This window comes from Dermacentor albipictus, chromosome 1 (assembly GCF_038994185.2).
Source record: "Dermacentor albipictus isolate Rhodes 1998 colony chromosome 1, USDA_Dalb.pri_finalv2, whole genome shotgun sequence".
Classification (NCBI taxonomy): Eukaryota; Metazoa; Arthropoda; class Arachnida; order Ixodida; family Ixodidae; genus Dermacentor; species Dermacentor albipictus.
The window spans coordinates 113,500,959-113,520,165 of NC_091821.1; the positions used below are offsets into that span (position 1 = coordinate 113,500,959).

Here is a 19,207-nt window from a genome sequence, read left to right on the forward strand (position 1 = left end):
ACGTCACTGTATTCTGCGGTGGTCAGGTTGCCAAATATTCTTACTCGTTTGACTTTTGTATATCTTAATATCCTATCTTTCAGTGCATCCCTGGTGCACTTGATGGCTAACTCCTTATTGCTCAGCGATAGCGGTATTTTGTATTGTTTTGTGTAGCTCAGTTTTCGGGTTTATCTGAATCATAAGAAAAGTATAACTTGAGTTGGGGTAAGTATGAAACGCTGAAAACTATGTCTCAAGTGATATGACCATTTAACGACATGACAGGTTTGCCACGCAACCCTCACACCGCATCCATGGCGTAGAGGTCAAGACGCCTGCACGCGAAGTGAGCCTCGTCTGTCCAAGCTGCTGCCAATCTTTTTTTAAGGACGGATTTCTTTTTCATGCTCATACGCTCCAGGTATACGTTAGAGTAAGTACAACTCGTGTTAACAGAAAAAAAGTCAGACTAATACCCGAAAGGCGATGCATCGATAGCGATAGCAAAGCGTCGGACAACTACACAAAGTAAAGTTCATAGAGTCGTCGGCCGTGTAAATCGCAAGAAACATTCACTTACCAATTAGATTATCCAGTATGATGTCACGCGCGCACAGGCAAACATGAACAGAGCACACTCGATAAACGCGGACACTCACTGTGACAACGCTGACGGGATAAAGAGCGGCAGCAGCGGCGAGCGAACGCTTCGCGCTGCCTCTCGCTTAAACACGCGTCCGAAACATGATTTCGCGACCTCAGACAGTAAGCGCGGGAGAGGACAGCACCCACAAACCCATCAGCCATCTCGGCTCACCAACGTTTGCAGTTTGCGCAGCTGGATTACTTCCAAGCTCGGGCGCGCGGTGCTAAGCCATGAGCAGCAACGGAAGTGCTGGAAGAAGAGACGCCCGCTCTCGCGCCTTCCTTTCCCGCACACACTGCCCCTTGCGCGCGCAACACTGGGCGAGCAGGAAGGCTCCTCACATCGAGCCACCACACTTCTGGGGCAACTCGCACGTTTTTCGTCGCACCTACAGCATGCGGCGCGTAGGCTGCGATAGGATCTTATCGCACTTGGACAACGACGGCGAAAATTCGCCTGGAGTGCCTCTTTAATTTAATAAAATGCGACCGAATGTAGATTGTAAAGGGACGACTGAAAGTAAGAGCTCCAAGCACTTGAAATAAATGCCTGTTCTCGTAACGCCGGGTGGGAATAAAGAACATTTGACCACGGCAAAACATAGTGATGATTACGATAATGACGACGATCATGAAATTGCGCGGCCCAGCAGAACCTAACACGAATATGTACATCGAAAGATAAAAATGCAAACAAAAAGAAGTCAGCAAGGCAAGAATAATGTGCACTGTAATAATTATTGAGAGAAACTTTTTGCCCCCGCTATTAGACACATCTATAGCGCCACATGAAGTGTCATGCATATAGCGGGACGTCTCTATTTGGGAAAGCGGTGTCATTTATTCCACTTAGGCCGAATTCCTTTTGTTTCAGTTTAGAAAAAAATATATATTTGTTTATTTAGCTGAGCGTAAAACATCACGCTTATTTCATCTGAAAGTCGTCCTTATAGGCAGAAAGCAATGCAACACCACTGTTGCACCACTCCATATTTCCCACTCAAGAAGAGCTGCGAATACGAGATCGTAAGTTCTGGCAACATTAAAGCTTCCATGAGCTTTCATGACATCTGATGATGCCGAACAGTGTGGCGTTCCTAAGGTAATGCAATTGCTAAAGATTTCAGCCAGCACACATGCACCCCAAATTAATGCGAAGTTCTCAAGGAGCACTGTTTTGTACTCGTCGTTGATTTTTTCCCAAACATCTGAGCAGTCGCTCCACACCCACCGCCGTCCTTCGGACTGGAATATTCGGCAGGTGGTCCAGCCCACTCCACAAGTCCAGTCAAAGCATTCACTGCACGATCCCCGCCCTATTTCGTTTACTAGCATCGTCTGTGAAGTACTCGAACACAGTTTGTCGTCACAGCTGACTCAATCTCATGATTTTGTTTTGTTTCTTTTTTGTTTGGCTTTATTTGCAGAACGCAGCTTTCGTAAATAAGTTTCTTGCGAAACTAAGTCGCCCTCCTTCACTAAGGAACTTGATCTAATTTCGGACCTTTAATCCTTGGCTGGCTGCATTTTCTTGATTACTCTCAACAGTTAAAGTGTGCCACAATATACTACTTAACAAACTAAGCAAACTAATTATAGATGCGCGACTCCTCGGCAAGCTCGAGGACCTAGTTATTAGGCACTTGCAGTTTGTGCAGTGAACAACATTTTTCTAAATCCGTTCACCTTGCAATACCAAATGCGTCCGTTTTAAGTGCGCCACAGTTCTCAATAGATATGGACATCATTACGGACTGCGTTTCTTATTTGCTGACGACTGCGTCAAATATCGCGAAATTATTACGGATAATGCCAATGCTGTTTCATAAAGTGATGCTGCACCCAACTCGCGTAACACGAGCGGCATTCGCCTATCCTTGGTTTCTTCTCAGAAACACCGATTCTAGAATCTCTTTCCTTCTATCACTATATCGGAGTTCACACCCCTTCAAATCTTAACAGGACATTGCACATTACCGGTACCCGCCGCGGTTGCTCAGTGGCTATGGTGTTAGGCTGCTGAGCACGAGGTCGCGGGATCGAATGCCGGCCACGGCGGCCGCATTTCGATGGGGGCGAAAACACTCGTGTACTTAGATTTAGGTGCACGTTAAAGAACCCCTGGTGGTCGAAATTTCCGGAGTCCTCCACTACGGTGTGCCTCATAATCAGAAAGTGGTTTTGGCACGTAAAACCCCATAATTAATTAATTAACATTACCGGCACAGTACTAGGCCGCATTGGTGCCGAATATAATGAGAGTGTTGCATCCACAAGGGCTCACAAATTCGTTCAGTCGATTTCGGAGGACTGGAATAACCTTCCCGGATGAATAATCTCCATGTCATTCGTTTTGCGCACTAAAACGCACACGTTTTTGTTTGTGTATGTGTGCCCACACTGCCCCCCCCCCTCTCTCTCTCTTTGTGCATGCATATGCTTACCTTTCCGGCTCTTCACATTTTTCTGCCTCGCCTTCCCTCTGGCGAAGTGCAAGGTAGCAAACTGGATGTTTGTTTTCCCGTTAACCTCCTTTGGCACCTCATTTTTGTCTATCTACGCAGTGTTAGCTAATATTGCAGAATCACTAATTTTCTCTTATTCTATACATCTCACTTGTACTACTGATTGGTGTAATGCCTTCATGCATTGTGAGTAAACAAACAAACAAACAAACAAACAAACAAACAAACAAACAAACAAACAAACTAACTAACTAACTAACTAACTAACTAACTAACTAACTAACCAGCGAACAAGCTAACTGGTGAAGGAAAACCTTGAGCAACAAACCTATTCCAGCGTCATGTTTTTTTTTAGATTACAAAACAACGCAATGTATGGAGCCAGAACGGCAGTGTAGCAAGTGCGACATAAAAAACTGTACCGTTACACGACCGAATACAGCAAACTAATGACCAAGGAGTTGCTACATCGAGTTAGCCTCGCTAAAACCAGGTTGTATGTGGCAAGACCAGATGAGGACATGCCCTCAGTTACAGTGGCGTAGCCAGAAATATCGTTCGTGGGGGGGGGCTCGCCTTGCAGCTCGGCCTCCTCATTAAGGGGAAGCTTTAGCTCGGGTGCTTAACACATGTAGAAGGAGCATTCCTTTTTCTCGGCAACCACTGCACCAAATTTCACGAAGTTTGTTGCATTAAAAGAAAACTTAAATTCTAGCGACTGCTTGTTTTGAATTTTTCATTTACGTTGTAGATTCTTTATTAAAAATTGGCAAAAATCACCAATTTTGAGCAAACTAAACTATGAAGTTTAAAACTCTGTAACTCAACAAAGAAAAACGTTATCACAACTCTGTGAATTGCATCTAATAGTACATCTACGGCGGGAAAAATTGATATATTACACATGAATCTAAAAAAATTTTATTATGGAAATACAGCTTTTGCAGAACCCTTGCACACAACGTAACCAATTCAAGTAAGATACAAATTGACAAACCAAATATGTCCGCTTTGACTGTTATAGTAGATAGCGTTTACAGAAGCGCGATATCTGTTCTCGATGGAGAGCTATTCATTTGTAAACGTCGTACTTCTATATTTCTCGAAATTTCAAAATTTTCAAAACACTTTAAACAGAATTCAGGCCCTAAATCGAAATTTCACTTCCAACAGTCACTATAGAATTCAACTTTCTTTCTCAAATACAACAAATTTCCTTAAAAGCGATCCAGATGTTATCTCAGGAAAGCGTTGCTGTGTTTTACATGTATTTGAATAGGCCGCGTCGGAGTTGGGCCCGAGCTAAAGCTTCCTCTTAAACAATTTGTCGAGGGATCAAAAACATGAATAATTGTATTGCCATTGCCAAAGATGCTGCAAACGAATTCTTGAACGCTACGTGCTGTCAAAAGAAGTAAAATATGTATTTTTTCATAAGGAATATACCCGTATGTGCCAAAAATAGTGCCCAGAATAACTGATATCAATGCTTCCATGTTTTGTTGATTTAATATGTAAAGAAAATATCACACGAACTTTAGAACTATATCAGTTCGAAACCAGCTAAGCAGTGCATGCCGCTGATATGAAAAATGGAAAGGCCATGAAGTGAACAAGTTGAGGACAAATATGTTAATGAAACTTTGTCAATGAAGAACATTGTTTACATTCTTCTACACATGCAACGGCCAGTGAAAAATCTCAATTACGCTGTCATTTCTTCCAATGTATTACGCAGGAGCAGCTGTCACCGGTCGTGTACCGTGAGTAATTGCACCGAAATTGTAGTCGCAACAGAGAGCACGTATAAAAAGCAGAAGTTCTGCAAAATATACGAGAGCGAGTCAGTGAATATGTAAAACGGGGTACTTTATTTAAAATAGTCTCCTTGAGCATTTAGACATTTGTCCCATTGACGAACGAGTCACGTGATTCCCTTGGGTTGCTGCTTCAAAAAGTCTGCAAGTGAATCTTTCACGTGATCGTACGACACGAATCTGTTTCCCTTGAGCTGTTTGTTCAGTTTCCCCAAAATGTGGAAGTCGCACAGCGACAGGTCTAAGCTGTATGGCAAATGTTGCAGCGTTTCCCAATTGAACTTTGCCAGTTTTGCATTACCCACATCAGCGACACGGGGACGGGCTCTGAGGTGGGACAAGATGAACCCATTCGTCAATTTTCCACGTCGTTTGTTCTTGATTGCGACATGCAGCTGATCCGGCGTTTCACAAAATCGGAAACAATTGATAGTCTTTCAAGATTTAGCAAATTCTATCAGTAATTGCCCCTGACGATCGAAAAAAAAGTCAACACCTTTCCGGCGCAAAATGAGGGCCTTTGCTTTCTTGGGGATGGTGAATTCGAATGTTTCCATTGTAAGCTTTGATGTCGTGTTTCAGGCTCTTAGGAGTGACGCCATGGTTCGTCCCCGATTACAATTGCCGACAAGAAATTGTCACCCTCATTCTCATACCGGATCAGATGAGTCAAGGTAGCGCCGAACTTCTCCGTCTTCTGGCGGGGTTTCAAAATCTTGGGCATCCATTGCGCACACAAGAGCGGATAACCGAGATGTTCATGAATTATGGCGTGAATCGAACAGTGGCAGTCGTTCACACGCTCTGCCAGTTCATCGATGCTTATCCTCCGTTCTTGTCTCATCACCTCATCAACCTTTGCAATTTTGTTGGGGGTGATTGCACCGTGGCTTTGGCCCGCTCTTGGATCGTCTTTGCAACTTTCACGTCCTTCTTTAAACCGTTTGCTCCAACGCTTCATAGTGGCCAATGAATATGCAATGTTGAACGTACACGGCAGCCATACGGCGACTAATTTCTTTTTAGGAAACACCTTCAGCTGTCAGAAACGTCACCGCACCACGCTGCTCAACTTTTGGAGGGTGCATTACGTCACGCAATCATGTTTAACCCAGTGTATGAGAGCAATAAAGAACATTTATTCTCACACCTGCACGTCACTTTTGTAAATGAGAGATGCCTGTATGCTACGCGCATGACTCGCCGATAATAAACCCAACCATTATTGCGTGGGGTGGGTAGGCTCACTTTCATTTGACTCGCCCTCGTACGTTAGAAATGCGAAGATACAATGGAATGTACATATGCGAAGCTACAGCTTGATAAAGGGCAAACAAGTGTCACTGGGAACAAAGTTCACTGCACGTGTACACAAAACGCCGCAACAAGATATTTAAATATACGTATAAGTCTCCAATAAATCTACGTATCTATGAAAAAGTCACTGTACATAATGCGTCAAACAAGGCAAATAAACATGTTACGCGATCACAGATTCACAGAATCCTAGATCGCGCCCCCTTTCCATCCACTCCCCCCGATGTATCACGTGCGACGGAAGGCGGTGCGCTTCCTTCCCGCTTTTCACTTTTGCGCACACAAGACTGAGCCACCATCATCGATTCAACCATGGCACCTCCCCCCCTCTTCCCCCCCTGCTGCACACACAGCATACGGCGAGCGGTCACGATGTTATCGCCCTTTGACTTTATACAGAACAGGAGGGCGATGACAGGAATGCGCCTGGAGTGTCCATATAATTGCTACCGCAATAATATAAGAGTGTCCTGCAACTAAATTGTCCAGTGGTCCATTACTTTCCGCAAAAGAAGTAACAAAATCGAACTTTCACCATGCGACCATTCGCTGCGCCTCAACAATGTCTTTTTTTTCCTTTAGGTGGGCGGGGGTGCCGAAATGAAAAAAAGCGCAAAGGAAAGTATCTTGGCCACAATCGAATGCCTATTTTGGGCACCTAATGTCGCTACTGAAAGAGGAATGAGGAGGAATGAACGTTTATTGTGGGAAACAGCGAAAAAGTGTTCTTTCTTCGTCCTATAGGTGGGCGGCTCTCTTAGTCCAGAAAGCCGTTGGCTAATGCCTCAGCCCGGGCCCGGTCCACCAGACTTCGCTGATATTCCAGGCTCTGTGCCTTTAACATTGCCTCCCACATTTCTTTGAACGCTTGTAGCGGTTCTGAGGCATCGTCTTGACTGTCTTTCTCGTGGTGTGGGGCCACCGACACCTTGTGTTGGAGGGTGTCTGGTACATCACAATATCGGCATAAGTTTGAGAATTTGGTGGGGTGCATATGGTGCATGATAATTCCATGGAAATATCGAAGAAAACGTGAGAGGCCTGGGCCCCCGAAAACCTTACGCATACTACTCGGTATCCTACACCTGCGAGACAAGACTTTCCGGAGAGGTTGCGCTCCAGCGAACGCGATGCAATCCGTCGAGTCCCCACAGTGATGGCGGCGAACGACCATTGTTTCTTTTTCTCGTCTCCTATCCAGAAAGCGTCCAAAACTCTGCCAGGTGAAAATACACTCAGCCAGAGAAAACCGAACGCGCATCAAAATGCGCCGCGCGGTGGACGGGGCAACACGAGAAAAACGCATGCGCTCTGGTTTGCTCTGGCAGCCCGCGGGTAGGGTAGCGAGAACAAAAAAAAATGAGGAGGCTCAATGTGTACTCGTGAATAAAAGTCAAAGTAGAAAAATAAATAAGAACATAGTTACCATTGCTGACTTTAGTGTCTTGATATATATGCTTTCGCGTAAGTAAAAAAAAAAATCTTCATATTTTTGTGTGACATGACGGCACAAATGAACCACCGCAACGCTTCGTCTCATCGGACCTCGCTGCCTGCTTTGTCAACTTGTCTGATAGTTTGTAGAATTGGCTTGTCTCGTTGTATGTTCCGATGTACGACTTTAGAAAAGCAGCTTTGGCGTCAAATGTTTATAACAACATTAAAAGCCCGAAAGCTCCGCAATTGAAAGTCTAAAACACAACTTGGGAAATGCCAATGCACCTTTAGCATCAAAAGTTTATGAGAACTTCATACCCATAAAGTTTCGGAATTGACATGCGTGCGCTCCGTAGGTTACGCGGTCTCCGCGAGATGCCGGGGTGACCACGTTTGCCATCAAAACGCCCTTGAAACTTTGTACTCGGATGGGGCTGCTTGCTTTATGTGACTTCCGGTGCATGGGCGTTGCCGCAAAATCCAGCCCGAGTTCGCAATGTTTGTGGCGAAATGTTTTTTCGAGTGTGAAAAAGACATTTTAGTGAAAATACAGAATGATTACCGGCGCCGGGGGATTGCTTTGGTGAGCGGTGGATGGACAGCACGAAAAGATTTCGGGAGTGGGGGGGGGGGGGGGGGGGGGGGGGGGGGGGGGGGGGGGGGGGGGGGGGGGGGGCTGAAAAACCATAAGCCCCCCGGCTACGCACCTGCTCAGTTCCTTTAGAGCACCGTAAAACGTTGAACCAAGAAGGCGACTGGTGTACGAAATAACTAGATTGGTTCAGAGCCTATGAACGGTTCTTGGAGCCATGAAGAACACGTCTCCTTCATGATTACGCTTTAGTTTTTCTGAGAGAGTTTTCGGAAAGAAATCATCGATATTCCGCGTTAGTGTTAGTGTGTACAGATGGAATATGCACGAAAGTGAATATAACAAATTTTGTCAATGGCGAAGACGTGTGGTCCGAGCGGCACGTATGGTATTACGTGCATGCGAGCGTGTTCGAGTGCGTGTTTAGAAACAACCTCTCTCCGCGCAATCCTTTTTCTTGCTTTTTGACAACTTTGTGCGGGTTTTGTCTGCTATTATTCACTTTCACAACACTTATTCTGGCGTTGTACCTCCTCTTAGTTGGCTGCGAACATCTGTAAACATGCCCGTAAGCAGAACAATGTGCGTTCTCAAAGAGTTAGTTTTACCTGTACATTTTTGAAAATATGCGAAACATTTGTGTGTTGGGACTCGCAGTCAATAACTGAATTGCAGTGTTCTCATTTTTCGCAAGGAGTCGCGGACACCATGCTTCGGTGTCAGCTTATTCCTGTTTAATAATAATAATAATAATAATAATAATAATAATAATAATAATAATAATAATAATAATAATAATAATAATAATAAATTTGATCGAGATAAACCCGATAACTGGCTGGCACCTGTAGACGCGATTTGTTTGATGCAGGTACAAGTGAATAACAATCAAGCGTCACATATATATACCGGGTGTTCCAGCGAACACATTCAAATTTTTTAAAGTGTCTCTGGCAGATAGCACAATTCTTGTCCATGAGTTTTCTACTCGAAGAGACAGACATTATTTGCCCGAAAAGAGAAATGCATCATCACCATCATCATCATCATTTCCTGTAACTCGTCTGCATTGCTGCTGAATAGAACAATGTCATCGCAAACCGAAGGTTGTTGAGGTAATCGCGTCGATCTTTACTCCTAAGCCTTCACAGTTAAATAGCTTGAATACTTCTAAGCAAGCAGTGAATAGCACTGGAGAGGTTTCTCCAGTGCTATTCACTGGAGAAACCTCTCCAGTATCTTCCCCCTTTTCTTGTGCAGGTATCTTCCCCCTTTTCTTGTGTAGAATTAAGGTGGCTGTGGAATCTGTGTAGATATTTTCCACGGTATTTACGTAAGCGGTCTGTACTCCTTAATTACGCAATACCTCGATGACTGCTGGTATCTCAACTGAATCAAATGCTTTTTTCGTAATATATGGAAGCCATATAGAGAGGCTTATTGTACTCTGCAGATTTCTCGATAACCTGGTTAATGACATGGATGTAATCCATCGTAGAGTAACCTTTCCTGGAGCCCGCCTGTTCCCTTGTTTGACTAAAGTACAGTGTTGTCCGTATTATATTGGAGATTGTTTTGGTAAATACTTTATATATAACACTGAGAGTAAGCTAATGGGCCTATATTTTTTTAGTTCTTTAACGTCGCCCTTTTTGTGGATTAGTATAATGTTTGCATTCTTCCAGTTTCCTGGAACCCTAGCAGTCGATAGACACTTCGTATAGAGAGCCGCCAGACTGTCATTCCATCCTCTCCTGCCGCTTTCCCAGTTTTATGCCATGCAAGGCCTTTCTGACCTCATCTCTAGTTATAGGACTTTCTGTATACTTTTCATTAGGTTTTTTCGAATAGAGTGCTCCTCAGTCCTCTGGGTACTGTAAAGTTCAGTATAGAATTTTTCCACTTCTTTTATTATATATTCGAGATTGCTGATGATATTACCCTGCTTATCTTTCAGGGCATAAATCTTGATTTATCCTATGCCAAGTTTCTTTCTCAATGATTTCATGCTGCGTCCATTTTTTAGGGCTTCTTAAGTCTATCTCACGTTATAGTTTAGAATATCCCTCACTTTCACCTTGTGGATCAGTTTTGACAGTTCCGTGAATTCTGTCTTATCTCTTGAGTTGGACATTTTCATTCTTTGTCGTTTCTTTATTAGATCCTTTGTTACTTGGGAGAGCTTGCCTACTGGTTGCCTTGGTGCCTTGCCTCCCACATCAATTGCTGCCTCTGAAGCCAGCCTCGTTACAGTTTCATTCAATACCTCTATGTCATCATCATCATCTCTATGTTCTAAGGCTGCATATTTGTTTGCAAGTACAAGCCTAAATTTGTCTGCTTTTACCCTTACTGGCTCTACGTTGACCTGTTTCTTCTTGACCAATTGAACTCTTTCGCCCTTCAAATCGAGGTGAATCCTAGCCCTCACTAACCTATCACTACTACACCTTGCACTATGCTGGGATCAGCAGAAAGTATGAAGTCAATTTCATTTCTTGTTACACCATTTTGGCTTTTCCAGGTCAATTTTCTGTTGCTACGTTTCCTGAAGAAAGTGTTCATTATTCTCAGTTTATTCCTTTCTGCGAATTCTACCAGAATCTCTCCTCTAGCGTTTCTAGAATCGACACCGTAGTTGCCAATTGCCTGTTCACCCGCCTGCTTCCCCCACCCCCTTTGGCATTGAAGTCCCCCATTACTACTGTATACCACGTTTGCACTTTGCTCAACGCTAATTCAACATATTCATTAGAGCATAGGCTTGTACTACCTTTAATCTATACTTTTTATTGAGTTTGATTACTACTACTGCTACCCTCTCGTTGATGCTGTAGAATTCGTCAATGTTGCCCGCTATGTCTTTATGGATTAGGAATCCTACCCCGTATTGCTTCTTATCCGGGAGGCCTCTATAGCAGAGGACATGGGCGTTATTTAGCAATGTGTAAGCCTCACCAGTTCTTCCAATTTCACTAAGGCCGATAATATCCGAAACAATGTCTGATAGTTCTTCGAAAAGTCCTGCTAAGCTAGCCTCACTCGAGAGGGTTCAGGTGTTAAACGTTGCAGGGGTTAGTTTCCATTGGCGGCCTGTCCGGACCCAGATATTCTTAGCACCCTCTGCTGTGTTGCAAGTCTGACCGCCGCCTTGGTCAGTTGCTCCGCAGCTACTGGGGACTGAGGGTCGTTGGTTCATTGAGATCATTTCATTAAGGAGGTTGTGGCCGAATACTGCACCAGGGAGGCCAATTCCTGTTCTGGTGATGGAGTGTCTTTGTTCAAGCTTAGTGGGCTTTCCTAATTCAGTTGTACCTCGATTAGTATAGCCCCACTCGCTCTCGGCCTCTTTCGCCGGTGTCAGGCGCCACTGCAAGCCTGGAGATGTAGTGCACTGGAGGATGTCATGGGCAGATATACCATCGTCAAAAAAAAAAAAGAAAAGGGGGGAGGATTTGAACTTCCGACTACCACAACCGAGCATGAGACATAGCTCAGTAAGATAATCTGTCAGGCGGCTAGGCTACCTTGTCGCCGATAAGTACGACCCAGAGGGCCTTACATCCGTGAGAGATCCGCTAATTTGTCCGCCCTTTGCGGGCTTTAGCTGATCGGCACAGGTTCCACGACATAGTGTCAATTCTCGGTTGCCCAAACCTTTTGTTTCCCGAATCTTACGCATGCACGCGGTCTTGAGCGCGCCGAGGTACACGATATATTTTTGCTGAATTTGAACAGCGCTTAACACTTGTGCGTAACAATAAAAAAAGGGAAAAGTGTTCCAGCGCTTATCGAGAGGCTCCGAGTGTCGTATGATCCACTAGTCCCGTTTGCTTCTCTTGTCGTCCGAAAAACTCGCGTTGGCTATACACAATGTTCAGTCGCATATTGATAAATGATAAATGAAAAGAATATTGATAGATGATAAAGCCACAGATGGAGTATTTTTAGTCAATTGTTGCTCGATCGAATCGAATAAATAAAAAAACAATAATTAAGGCTGTAACTAAATCCTACCAAACATCAACATCGTGTGGACCCCAGGAACCGAGTCTCTTCGCGGAATAAGCGAGTCCACACTATCGCCCGAGCCTAGCCATCCGGGCATCGCATCAAGAGTAGGGCCGTCATGCGAGGGCCATAGCCTCGGCACTTACCATTGTCTTCTGCATCACCATTACTGCGTATCCCGCTTACCTCTTTGTCGACACATAGTCTTAATCTCTACGTCCATAGTGGCATTAGTGGAAAAGAAGGCCCGGTACAAAAAGGTACTACACTGGAACGGTTCTTAAGCGCAGGTGTGGGCCATATTATTAGCAAAAGTGTATAGGCTTGGGCTGGTTGGTAAAACATAGTTACACTGGGAGCATAGCGCGCAAAGGACGATTCAGAATAGCGCTTGTCCTGTCTAATCTTTGTGGATCGTCCTTTGCGTGCTATGCTTCCAGTGTTATTAGGCGGCCCGCCTAAGGCAAACCCCTTCTCGGAACGGAAAGCTTTGCGTATTCGGCCCAAGAGCAAGTGCGATGCATTTGCACAATTTGCACATGATGCTGGCAGAGCATGGAGGAAATTGCACGCGTTGCACCGCCGGGGTTCAATCCGACGCTGCTGTGATAAGCCGATAACTGGAATGGGGTCTTGGCATTCGCCATTATGAATCACCATCATGCGCATATGCAAGTGTCACTGCGCTTTGTCCCCATCCTTGTCGGGGTAATCTGGTCGTGCGTATACATCACGGACAGATTTCATAGGTGAGGAGGCATCACCGTGTTTGACGAACCGACTGCAGCCCACAGCTTCGCGTGTCCATCGCGCATAGAATTTGGTTTGAAAGCGTAATTCCAGGCACGTGCAACGAGCACGCATGTCGCCAAGGAGGTTACCAAACGTTGAAAGCATGATTCACTAAGTCGCAAATCTCCGCTTCGTTGGCGCCAATTCTTGCACACGCTCGGAGATATTGCCATTTCCAAAGCCTCCATCGCGGCACCAACGAGGCGCCACCGCGAACACGTCCTGGCAGTTGGCTGCAATGCGTGGTTGTTTACGGCCGCTCCGCAAAGGAAGCGATCTCGAAGTCGCGCGTCACTATACTTGACTCGGATATTAGTATTGTGACATATTTTCTTCGCAAAATATTACCAGCACAAAAAAACGTCCGTCGAGACTCTGCAGTAATCTGCGTTCAAAAGATGTGGTTTTACTCACAAGGTGAAGGAGGCAACCATACAATGCCAAGACTTAAGGTGAAGGCAGTTGGGAGCTTATACATCTGTAACAGGCCAATGACGTCGTGTATACTCTTGAATATTTCCAGAGTTTGACAGTATAAACCCAAGTCTCATTACTTCACCTTTCTCTGTCTTGCACTGGCTTCCCCATCAAGCACGAAGTACAAGCACGAAGTATACGAGAGGTACGGGGATCGATACCCCGCACCTCCGCCAAAACTGTTGCGGATGGTTGTGTTTATTTACCACTGAAGGCTTGCAGAGATAATCGATCGGGAAGATCTTCAACCTCTCGTTCTCGCCGCGTTACAACACACACACGCACACAGTATATATATATATATATATATATATATATATATATATATATATATATATATATATATATATATATATATATATATATATATATATATATATATAGTCGCAAATCTATAGGGGCACTCTTGCTGTTTGCGACAGCAATGCAAGAAAATTTCAAATAACCTTGTATTCACCGCGGCACGGCACTCACTCATCTTTTTTGTGGGCACTTTATTAAGTCGTGCCTGTAGGAAACAAAGCTACTATGGACGTACAGACAGGTGACGGTATTGTGCGCGAAGAAGCTGAATGGGGGGCCATAGTGTTGGCGCATGCAGAGTAGTGAAAATAAAAATAAATAAATAAAAACGCCACAAAAAGGAAAACACCCGCCAGTTTCAACTGCGCCATTCTTCTGGCAGTGCCTTGAAGAAGCGAGCCCGCGCGAGGATAAAAGAGCGTTGGTCTTTGATCTGCGCACAGAAAGGCGTAAGATTTCCGCGGTGTCTTTAGAGAACAAGGCCACTACGTCTCGAAAGGGTTGGAAACGTCACCTAATCTAGGGCAAGAATGTCAAAGTGACTGGCGCCGGCGCTTCAGGTTTAAAACTGCACTGCCGTCGGGGAAAGAGTCCGGTATCTATTGATAATGCCCGATTTTCCGATGTGGCGTAATGTTGCTCATCAGAAAGAATACCCCTCTTGCGGGTTGTGGTCACGAAAGCTGATAACCTAGTGACTGCTCGTGTTACAGACGTTGCTCGACGAGGCGCTTTCAAAAACCAGCCCAACAAGACATAAAACTGGTCGTTGCACCTCTGGTAACCATAGAATGCGGCTATGTGCAGAACTTAGTGTTCGTGTTATTACAAAGAGCTTACAGGGTAACGCAAGCATTCGAAAGTATTGTCGGTATAACCGGCATGATTTGCTTTTATATTCATCCAATGAATAAATCAAATAACTATACATCAGTATAGCTGAAGAGTAGCAAAAGTTTTTATGGTTCATGTATACTTATTTCTGGCCTACGTATACGTAAATGAGGAGGAAGAGGGAATACATCATTTTCAAGCATACACCGCCCTAAACTTTACTTGCTCCTACACGCAAGTAGTATGCATACAAAACAAATGGCAGATACATTTCTTGCTCTTGTCTCGCTTTAGCGCAACTCACTTTGAGTAAGAAGGGACTAGGGACATGTGACACGATGTCCCTGTCCCTTCATACTCAAAATGAGTCACGCTAAAGCGAGACAAGAATATGATGCACCAACTCGCCCACTCAGCAATACATCTCATGCGATAAAGACATTTTAAGCTTTTGCAAAACGTGCGGTACTAATAGGAGCGGAGCCAGATGAGCCTGTGAAGCGTCCGTTACTTCTCGCCAGAAACGTACTTGACACGACGTGTGCGTTACCGCCCCCCGCCCCCCAACCCACAACCACAGCGACGTTTGGGAAAGCCATGCGGCTCTGAAAAAAAGAAAAAAAAGATACAAGAAACATCCGAGTCTTAAAACAAGCGCTGTTGTGCCAGCACAAGGCTGCCAGTGCACGCGTCACGCCTGATGGCGCCGAACGACCTCAGTGTTCGTGTGATGGTGACCACACCACGCGCTGCTCGCAACAGCTACTCTACCTCGCGTGGTCTGGGTGGGGTGGCCAGTAACACTTATGGCGTTTTTCACTGGTCGATTCGGGGCAGGATTTCTTCCTCCGTGGCAACGAATCCGAATTTCACTGGTCGATCTGGAGCGGGTTCGCGCTTTCCGCTGGTCGTTTCGGATCAACTCGCTCCGCGCCAGATCGCTCTCACTTGCTCCGCCACCCAGGCGCGAATTCAGGCGGAAATAGCTGGCGTCACTTCCGTCTTCAAGCTAAATCGGTCAGTACGTGGTCGGTACGCACAACCACAAAGTTTCGTAGGAAACTCTATGCGCGCAACATTGTGTTGCTTCGCAAGATGGCCGCGTTCGGTGCTGCTGTAAAGCTTGCGTTTTGCGATGAGAGCTCGGAGGACAGCGATTACGACGTGACGCAGGCGCTGTACGAAGCCTTCTATGTACGTTGTCCATGCACAATCCTTGCGGGCGCGACATGGAAATGACGGGACGGACTCTACGAGCCGCGGTCAAATTACGCACGGTGGACGGCGACTTTGGTTGCCGTGGAAACGTACAGAGCGGAAGTCGGGCATAGTTTCCGGAACCGGCTTGTGTCACGTGTACGCAGACTTCCTGTGTGATCGCTCGCGGACTGTTTTTGCGCTCCGCTGGCCGATTCGGATTTGTGAAACCCATGGTGAAACCCGAGCGCTCGCTCAAGGATTTCGGTGGCCGCTCCAGATCGACCAGTGAAAAATGCCATTAGACCAACGAGCAGATAGTCAGCTAAAAAGAAAACCAAGCAAGAGTTACGGTGTCCTTAAAGATCAATGCGAGGGGAAGTTTCAGCCGAAAGAACTCATTCAATAAGTCAATATCATACGTCGACAAAGCACTTTCTTGTGTGTGGTAGCTTTTCAGCAAGATGGTACCATTTGCTAAATAATAGGAAATAAAACTTGCATAAGCATGAGTAATCGTGGTTGTTTCGGAGGATATGATGCGCTCAGCGGAGGGAATTTCAAGGCAAGTTCGGCCTTCTCACAACATTCTTGTATTCCAGAGAGGATGAGATCTTTCAGGGTGAGCTATAAATGTCCCGTAACGAAAAGGGCAATGAGAACAGTAATACAAAAGCTGTCAAGATAATGTTTAAATATACCTTGCACCACACACCACCCTCCTAAACAAAGCACCGATACAGGGCACGTTAATATATTCCTAGAGGGTTATCCGCATTCGTGCCCTTTAACAAAAAACGCTAAGCCATGCATATCAAGTGATACATCTTGGTATGCCGCATCACACCGTTCCGTACATTATATTTATTCGAGCTGCAATTTCCATGATAACCTTAATATAGGCTTTGGCATATTTGTAGCGATACATAAAGGGGGAGTAAAATAATATAGCTATATTGATTGATAGCAATTTAGAAATTACTATTCCTAGTAATCGTTGTTTTAATGCTACGCGACGGAAGATCATACAAAATTTGCGGTGCAACTTGGACAAACTACTAACAGACAGACACGGGATGTGCTTCTCTGCCATGGCACCCCTTCGCCATGCAATTAAAAGAAAAACGAAGGAAATTACAGCTGCCTTTTAGATTTAATTTGGTCGCTAGAATAATGTAGTTTGATTTGATTGATTTGATTTATTGATTTCCATTTACACACACACATGTACAGAGGAGTGGTAAATGGAGGTGGATGAGGGAAAAAAGCCGCACAGACGCGGCTTGAGGTAACCTCACCCCCTTAGGTACAATATGGCTGCATGGGGTAACACATCAAGCGCCATATAAATTACATTTATCTAGTGGCGACAAAACATTGCAGTTATACAATATATGAAAGAACAGTGAAATATTTTCACACTAACAATGCAAAACACACTGCGGCATTGAAATAAATAAATGATATACACTTGGTAACATAGACAAAAAAGAGGAACATAACACACATTATTAATCATTAACAAGCGTGCTCTAAAGTGAAAGCAATAGAGTTTTAAATTCTGACAGTGATAAATACTGTGAATTGAAGCCTGCTCTGTCGTATAAATTCAGTAATCTTGGAAGGTTGTTACACAACATTTGACAACCGTAGTTCTAGAGCGCGGAACCTTCCAGACTTCAGGTGTACGAGTTGAATAACGGTATGAATTGGCGGATAGATTTGCAAATTCTACAAGTAAAGTATTGTTACGTTTGGTATTAAAGTAATACTCGCGTAATAGTCTGCAGTTATAGATGTTATGGGCTGTCGCAATGTCGTATTTCTTGAACAGGTTTTCAGTATGGGCGGCAACGGTACATTAGCGATGACACGTATTATTTTCTCCTGCATACGAAATAATTTACTCAAGTTACATTCAGTTGTGGTGCCCCATACAAGATGCCCATAATGTATGTGAGACACGAATAAGGCATTATAAATGAATAATTTTACAGAGACGGGTAAAGTATATCTGTAGCGATTTAAAACACCTGTTATGCGGCTAAGTTTTTGGAGTACAAAGCTTACATGGTCGTCCCATTGCATGGTACTCGTGAAGTGTACCCCTAACACCTTTGCAGAAAGAGTGAGTTCTTTATTTGTGGATCTATACGCTAATGTTAGATCTGCAGGAAGACTCATGCCTTTGGTATGAAAAATTATGGCCTTTGTTTTCGCCGTATTTACTTTTAGACAGTTCTCAGTGGACCAATAGGATAGGCTGCGCAAGAAGTCATTTGCCATACTAATTAAATTGGTACAAGAACCGGACGAGATGAAAACACTTGTGTCATCTGCGTAAATTATAAATTTCGCCTTTTCGTAGATGGAAGTAATATCGTTAGCATATAAGTTAAACAGCAGCGGGCCCAAAATGCTACCCTGTGGGACGCCACAAAGTATTTCTTTGGTTACCGATGTATTGTGGCCTACAGAAACAAACTGGCGTCTGTTATTAAGATAAGATTTTAATAATTGAAGTGGAATGCCTCTAATCCCATATTTCTCTAGTTTGTAGAATAAAATGTTGTGAATAATATGATCAAACGCCTGTGTAAAGTCGACAAATATGCCTATTGTTAATAGCTTATGTTCGAAGTTCTGCAATATAAATTCCTTTTGATCGAGAAGAGCTAATTCAGTCGACCTGTTTTTACGGAAACCGTATTGAGCATTTGAAATTATCTTGTACTTTTCACAGAACGAAGACAACTGACTTAGAATAATTTTTTCAAGACCTCTTGAAAAAACGGGGAGGGTCGAGATAGGGCGATAATTTTTTATATCTAATTTATTACCCTTTTTAAATAATACTACTACCTTAGCAACCTTCATATTTTCTGGAAATACGCCTGTGGAAATGCACAAATTATAAATATCTGTCAAAATAGGGGCTGTATCATATATAACAAATTTTATAGGTAGAATCTGAAGACCATCGGCAACGCAGCTGCGAGATGTCTTGAGTCTTAGGTACACAGAACATACATCCGAAGGCATGAGTGGCTGAAAAAATATTGTGTTTGCGTTCGGAGTAAGGTGCACATAGTGCGGCATGGGATGATTGAGGTCAACGTCTCTGTGTACAAAATAATCATTGAAAGCGTTTGCTAAATCCTCCTTTACCAACAATCTACCATTTAAACTAATTTGTTCAATTGGATCACTCCTCTGATTTCTGTTCATAAGAGCATTTAGTCTAATCCATAGTTTCTTTGAGTCATTCATACAAGACGAAAACATCTGCAGAAAATAAGCATCACGTGCTTTCCGTAGCACTTTGCTTAATTTGTTAC

General features: G+C 44.1%; 1 protein-coding gene across 11 annotated transcripts in view; it reads right to left on the reverse strand.

The window, feature by feature from the left end:
- The window catches only part of LOC139049454 (tachykinin-like peptides receptor 99D), an 880,050-nt gene that overhangs the window by 218,636 nt on the left and 642,207 nt on the right, over positions 1-19,207 (reverse strand). The window contains exon 1 of one of the 11 annotated variants that reach the window (XM_070524926.1): positions 563-695. The exons of the other annotated variants lie outside the window; for them this stretch is intronic. The gene's annotated coding sequence lies outside the window, so the exon portion shown is untranslated. Of the gene's footprint in view, positions 1-562; positions 696-19,207 lie in introns of those variants that run through there. 11 annotated transcript variants of the gene reach the window in all.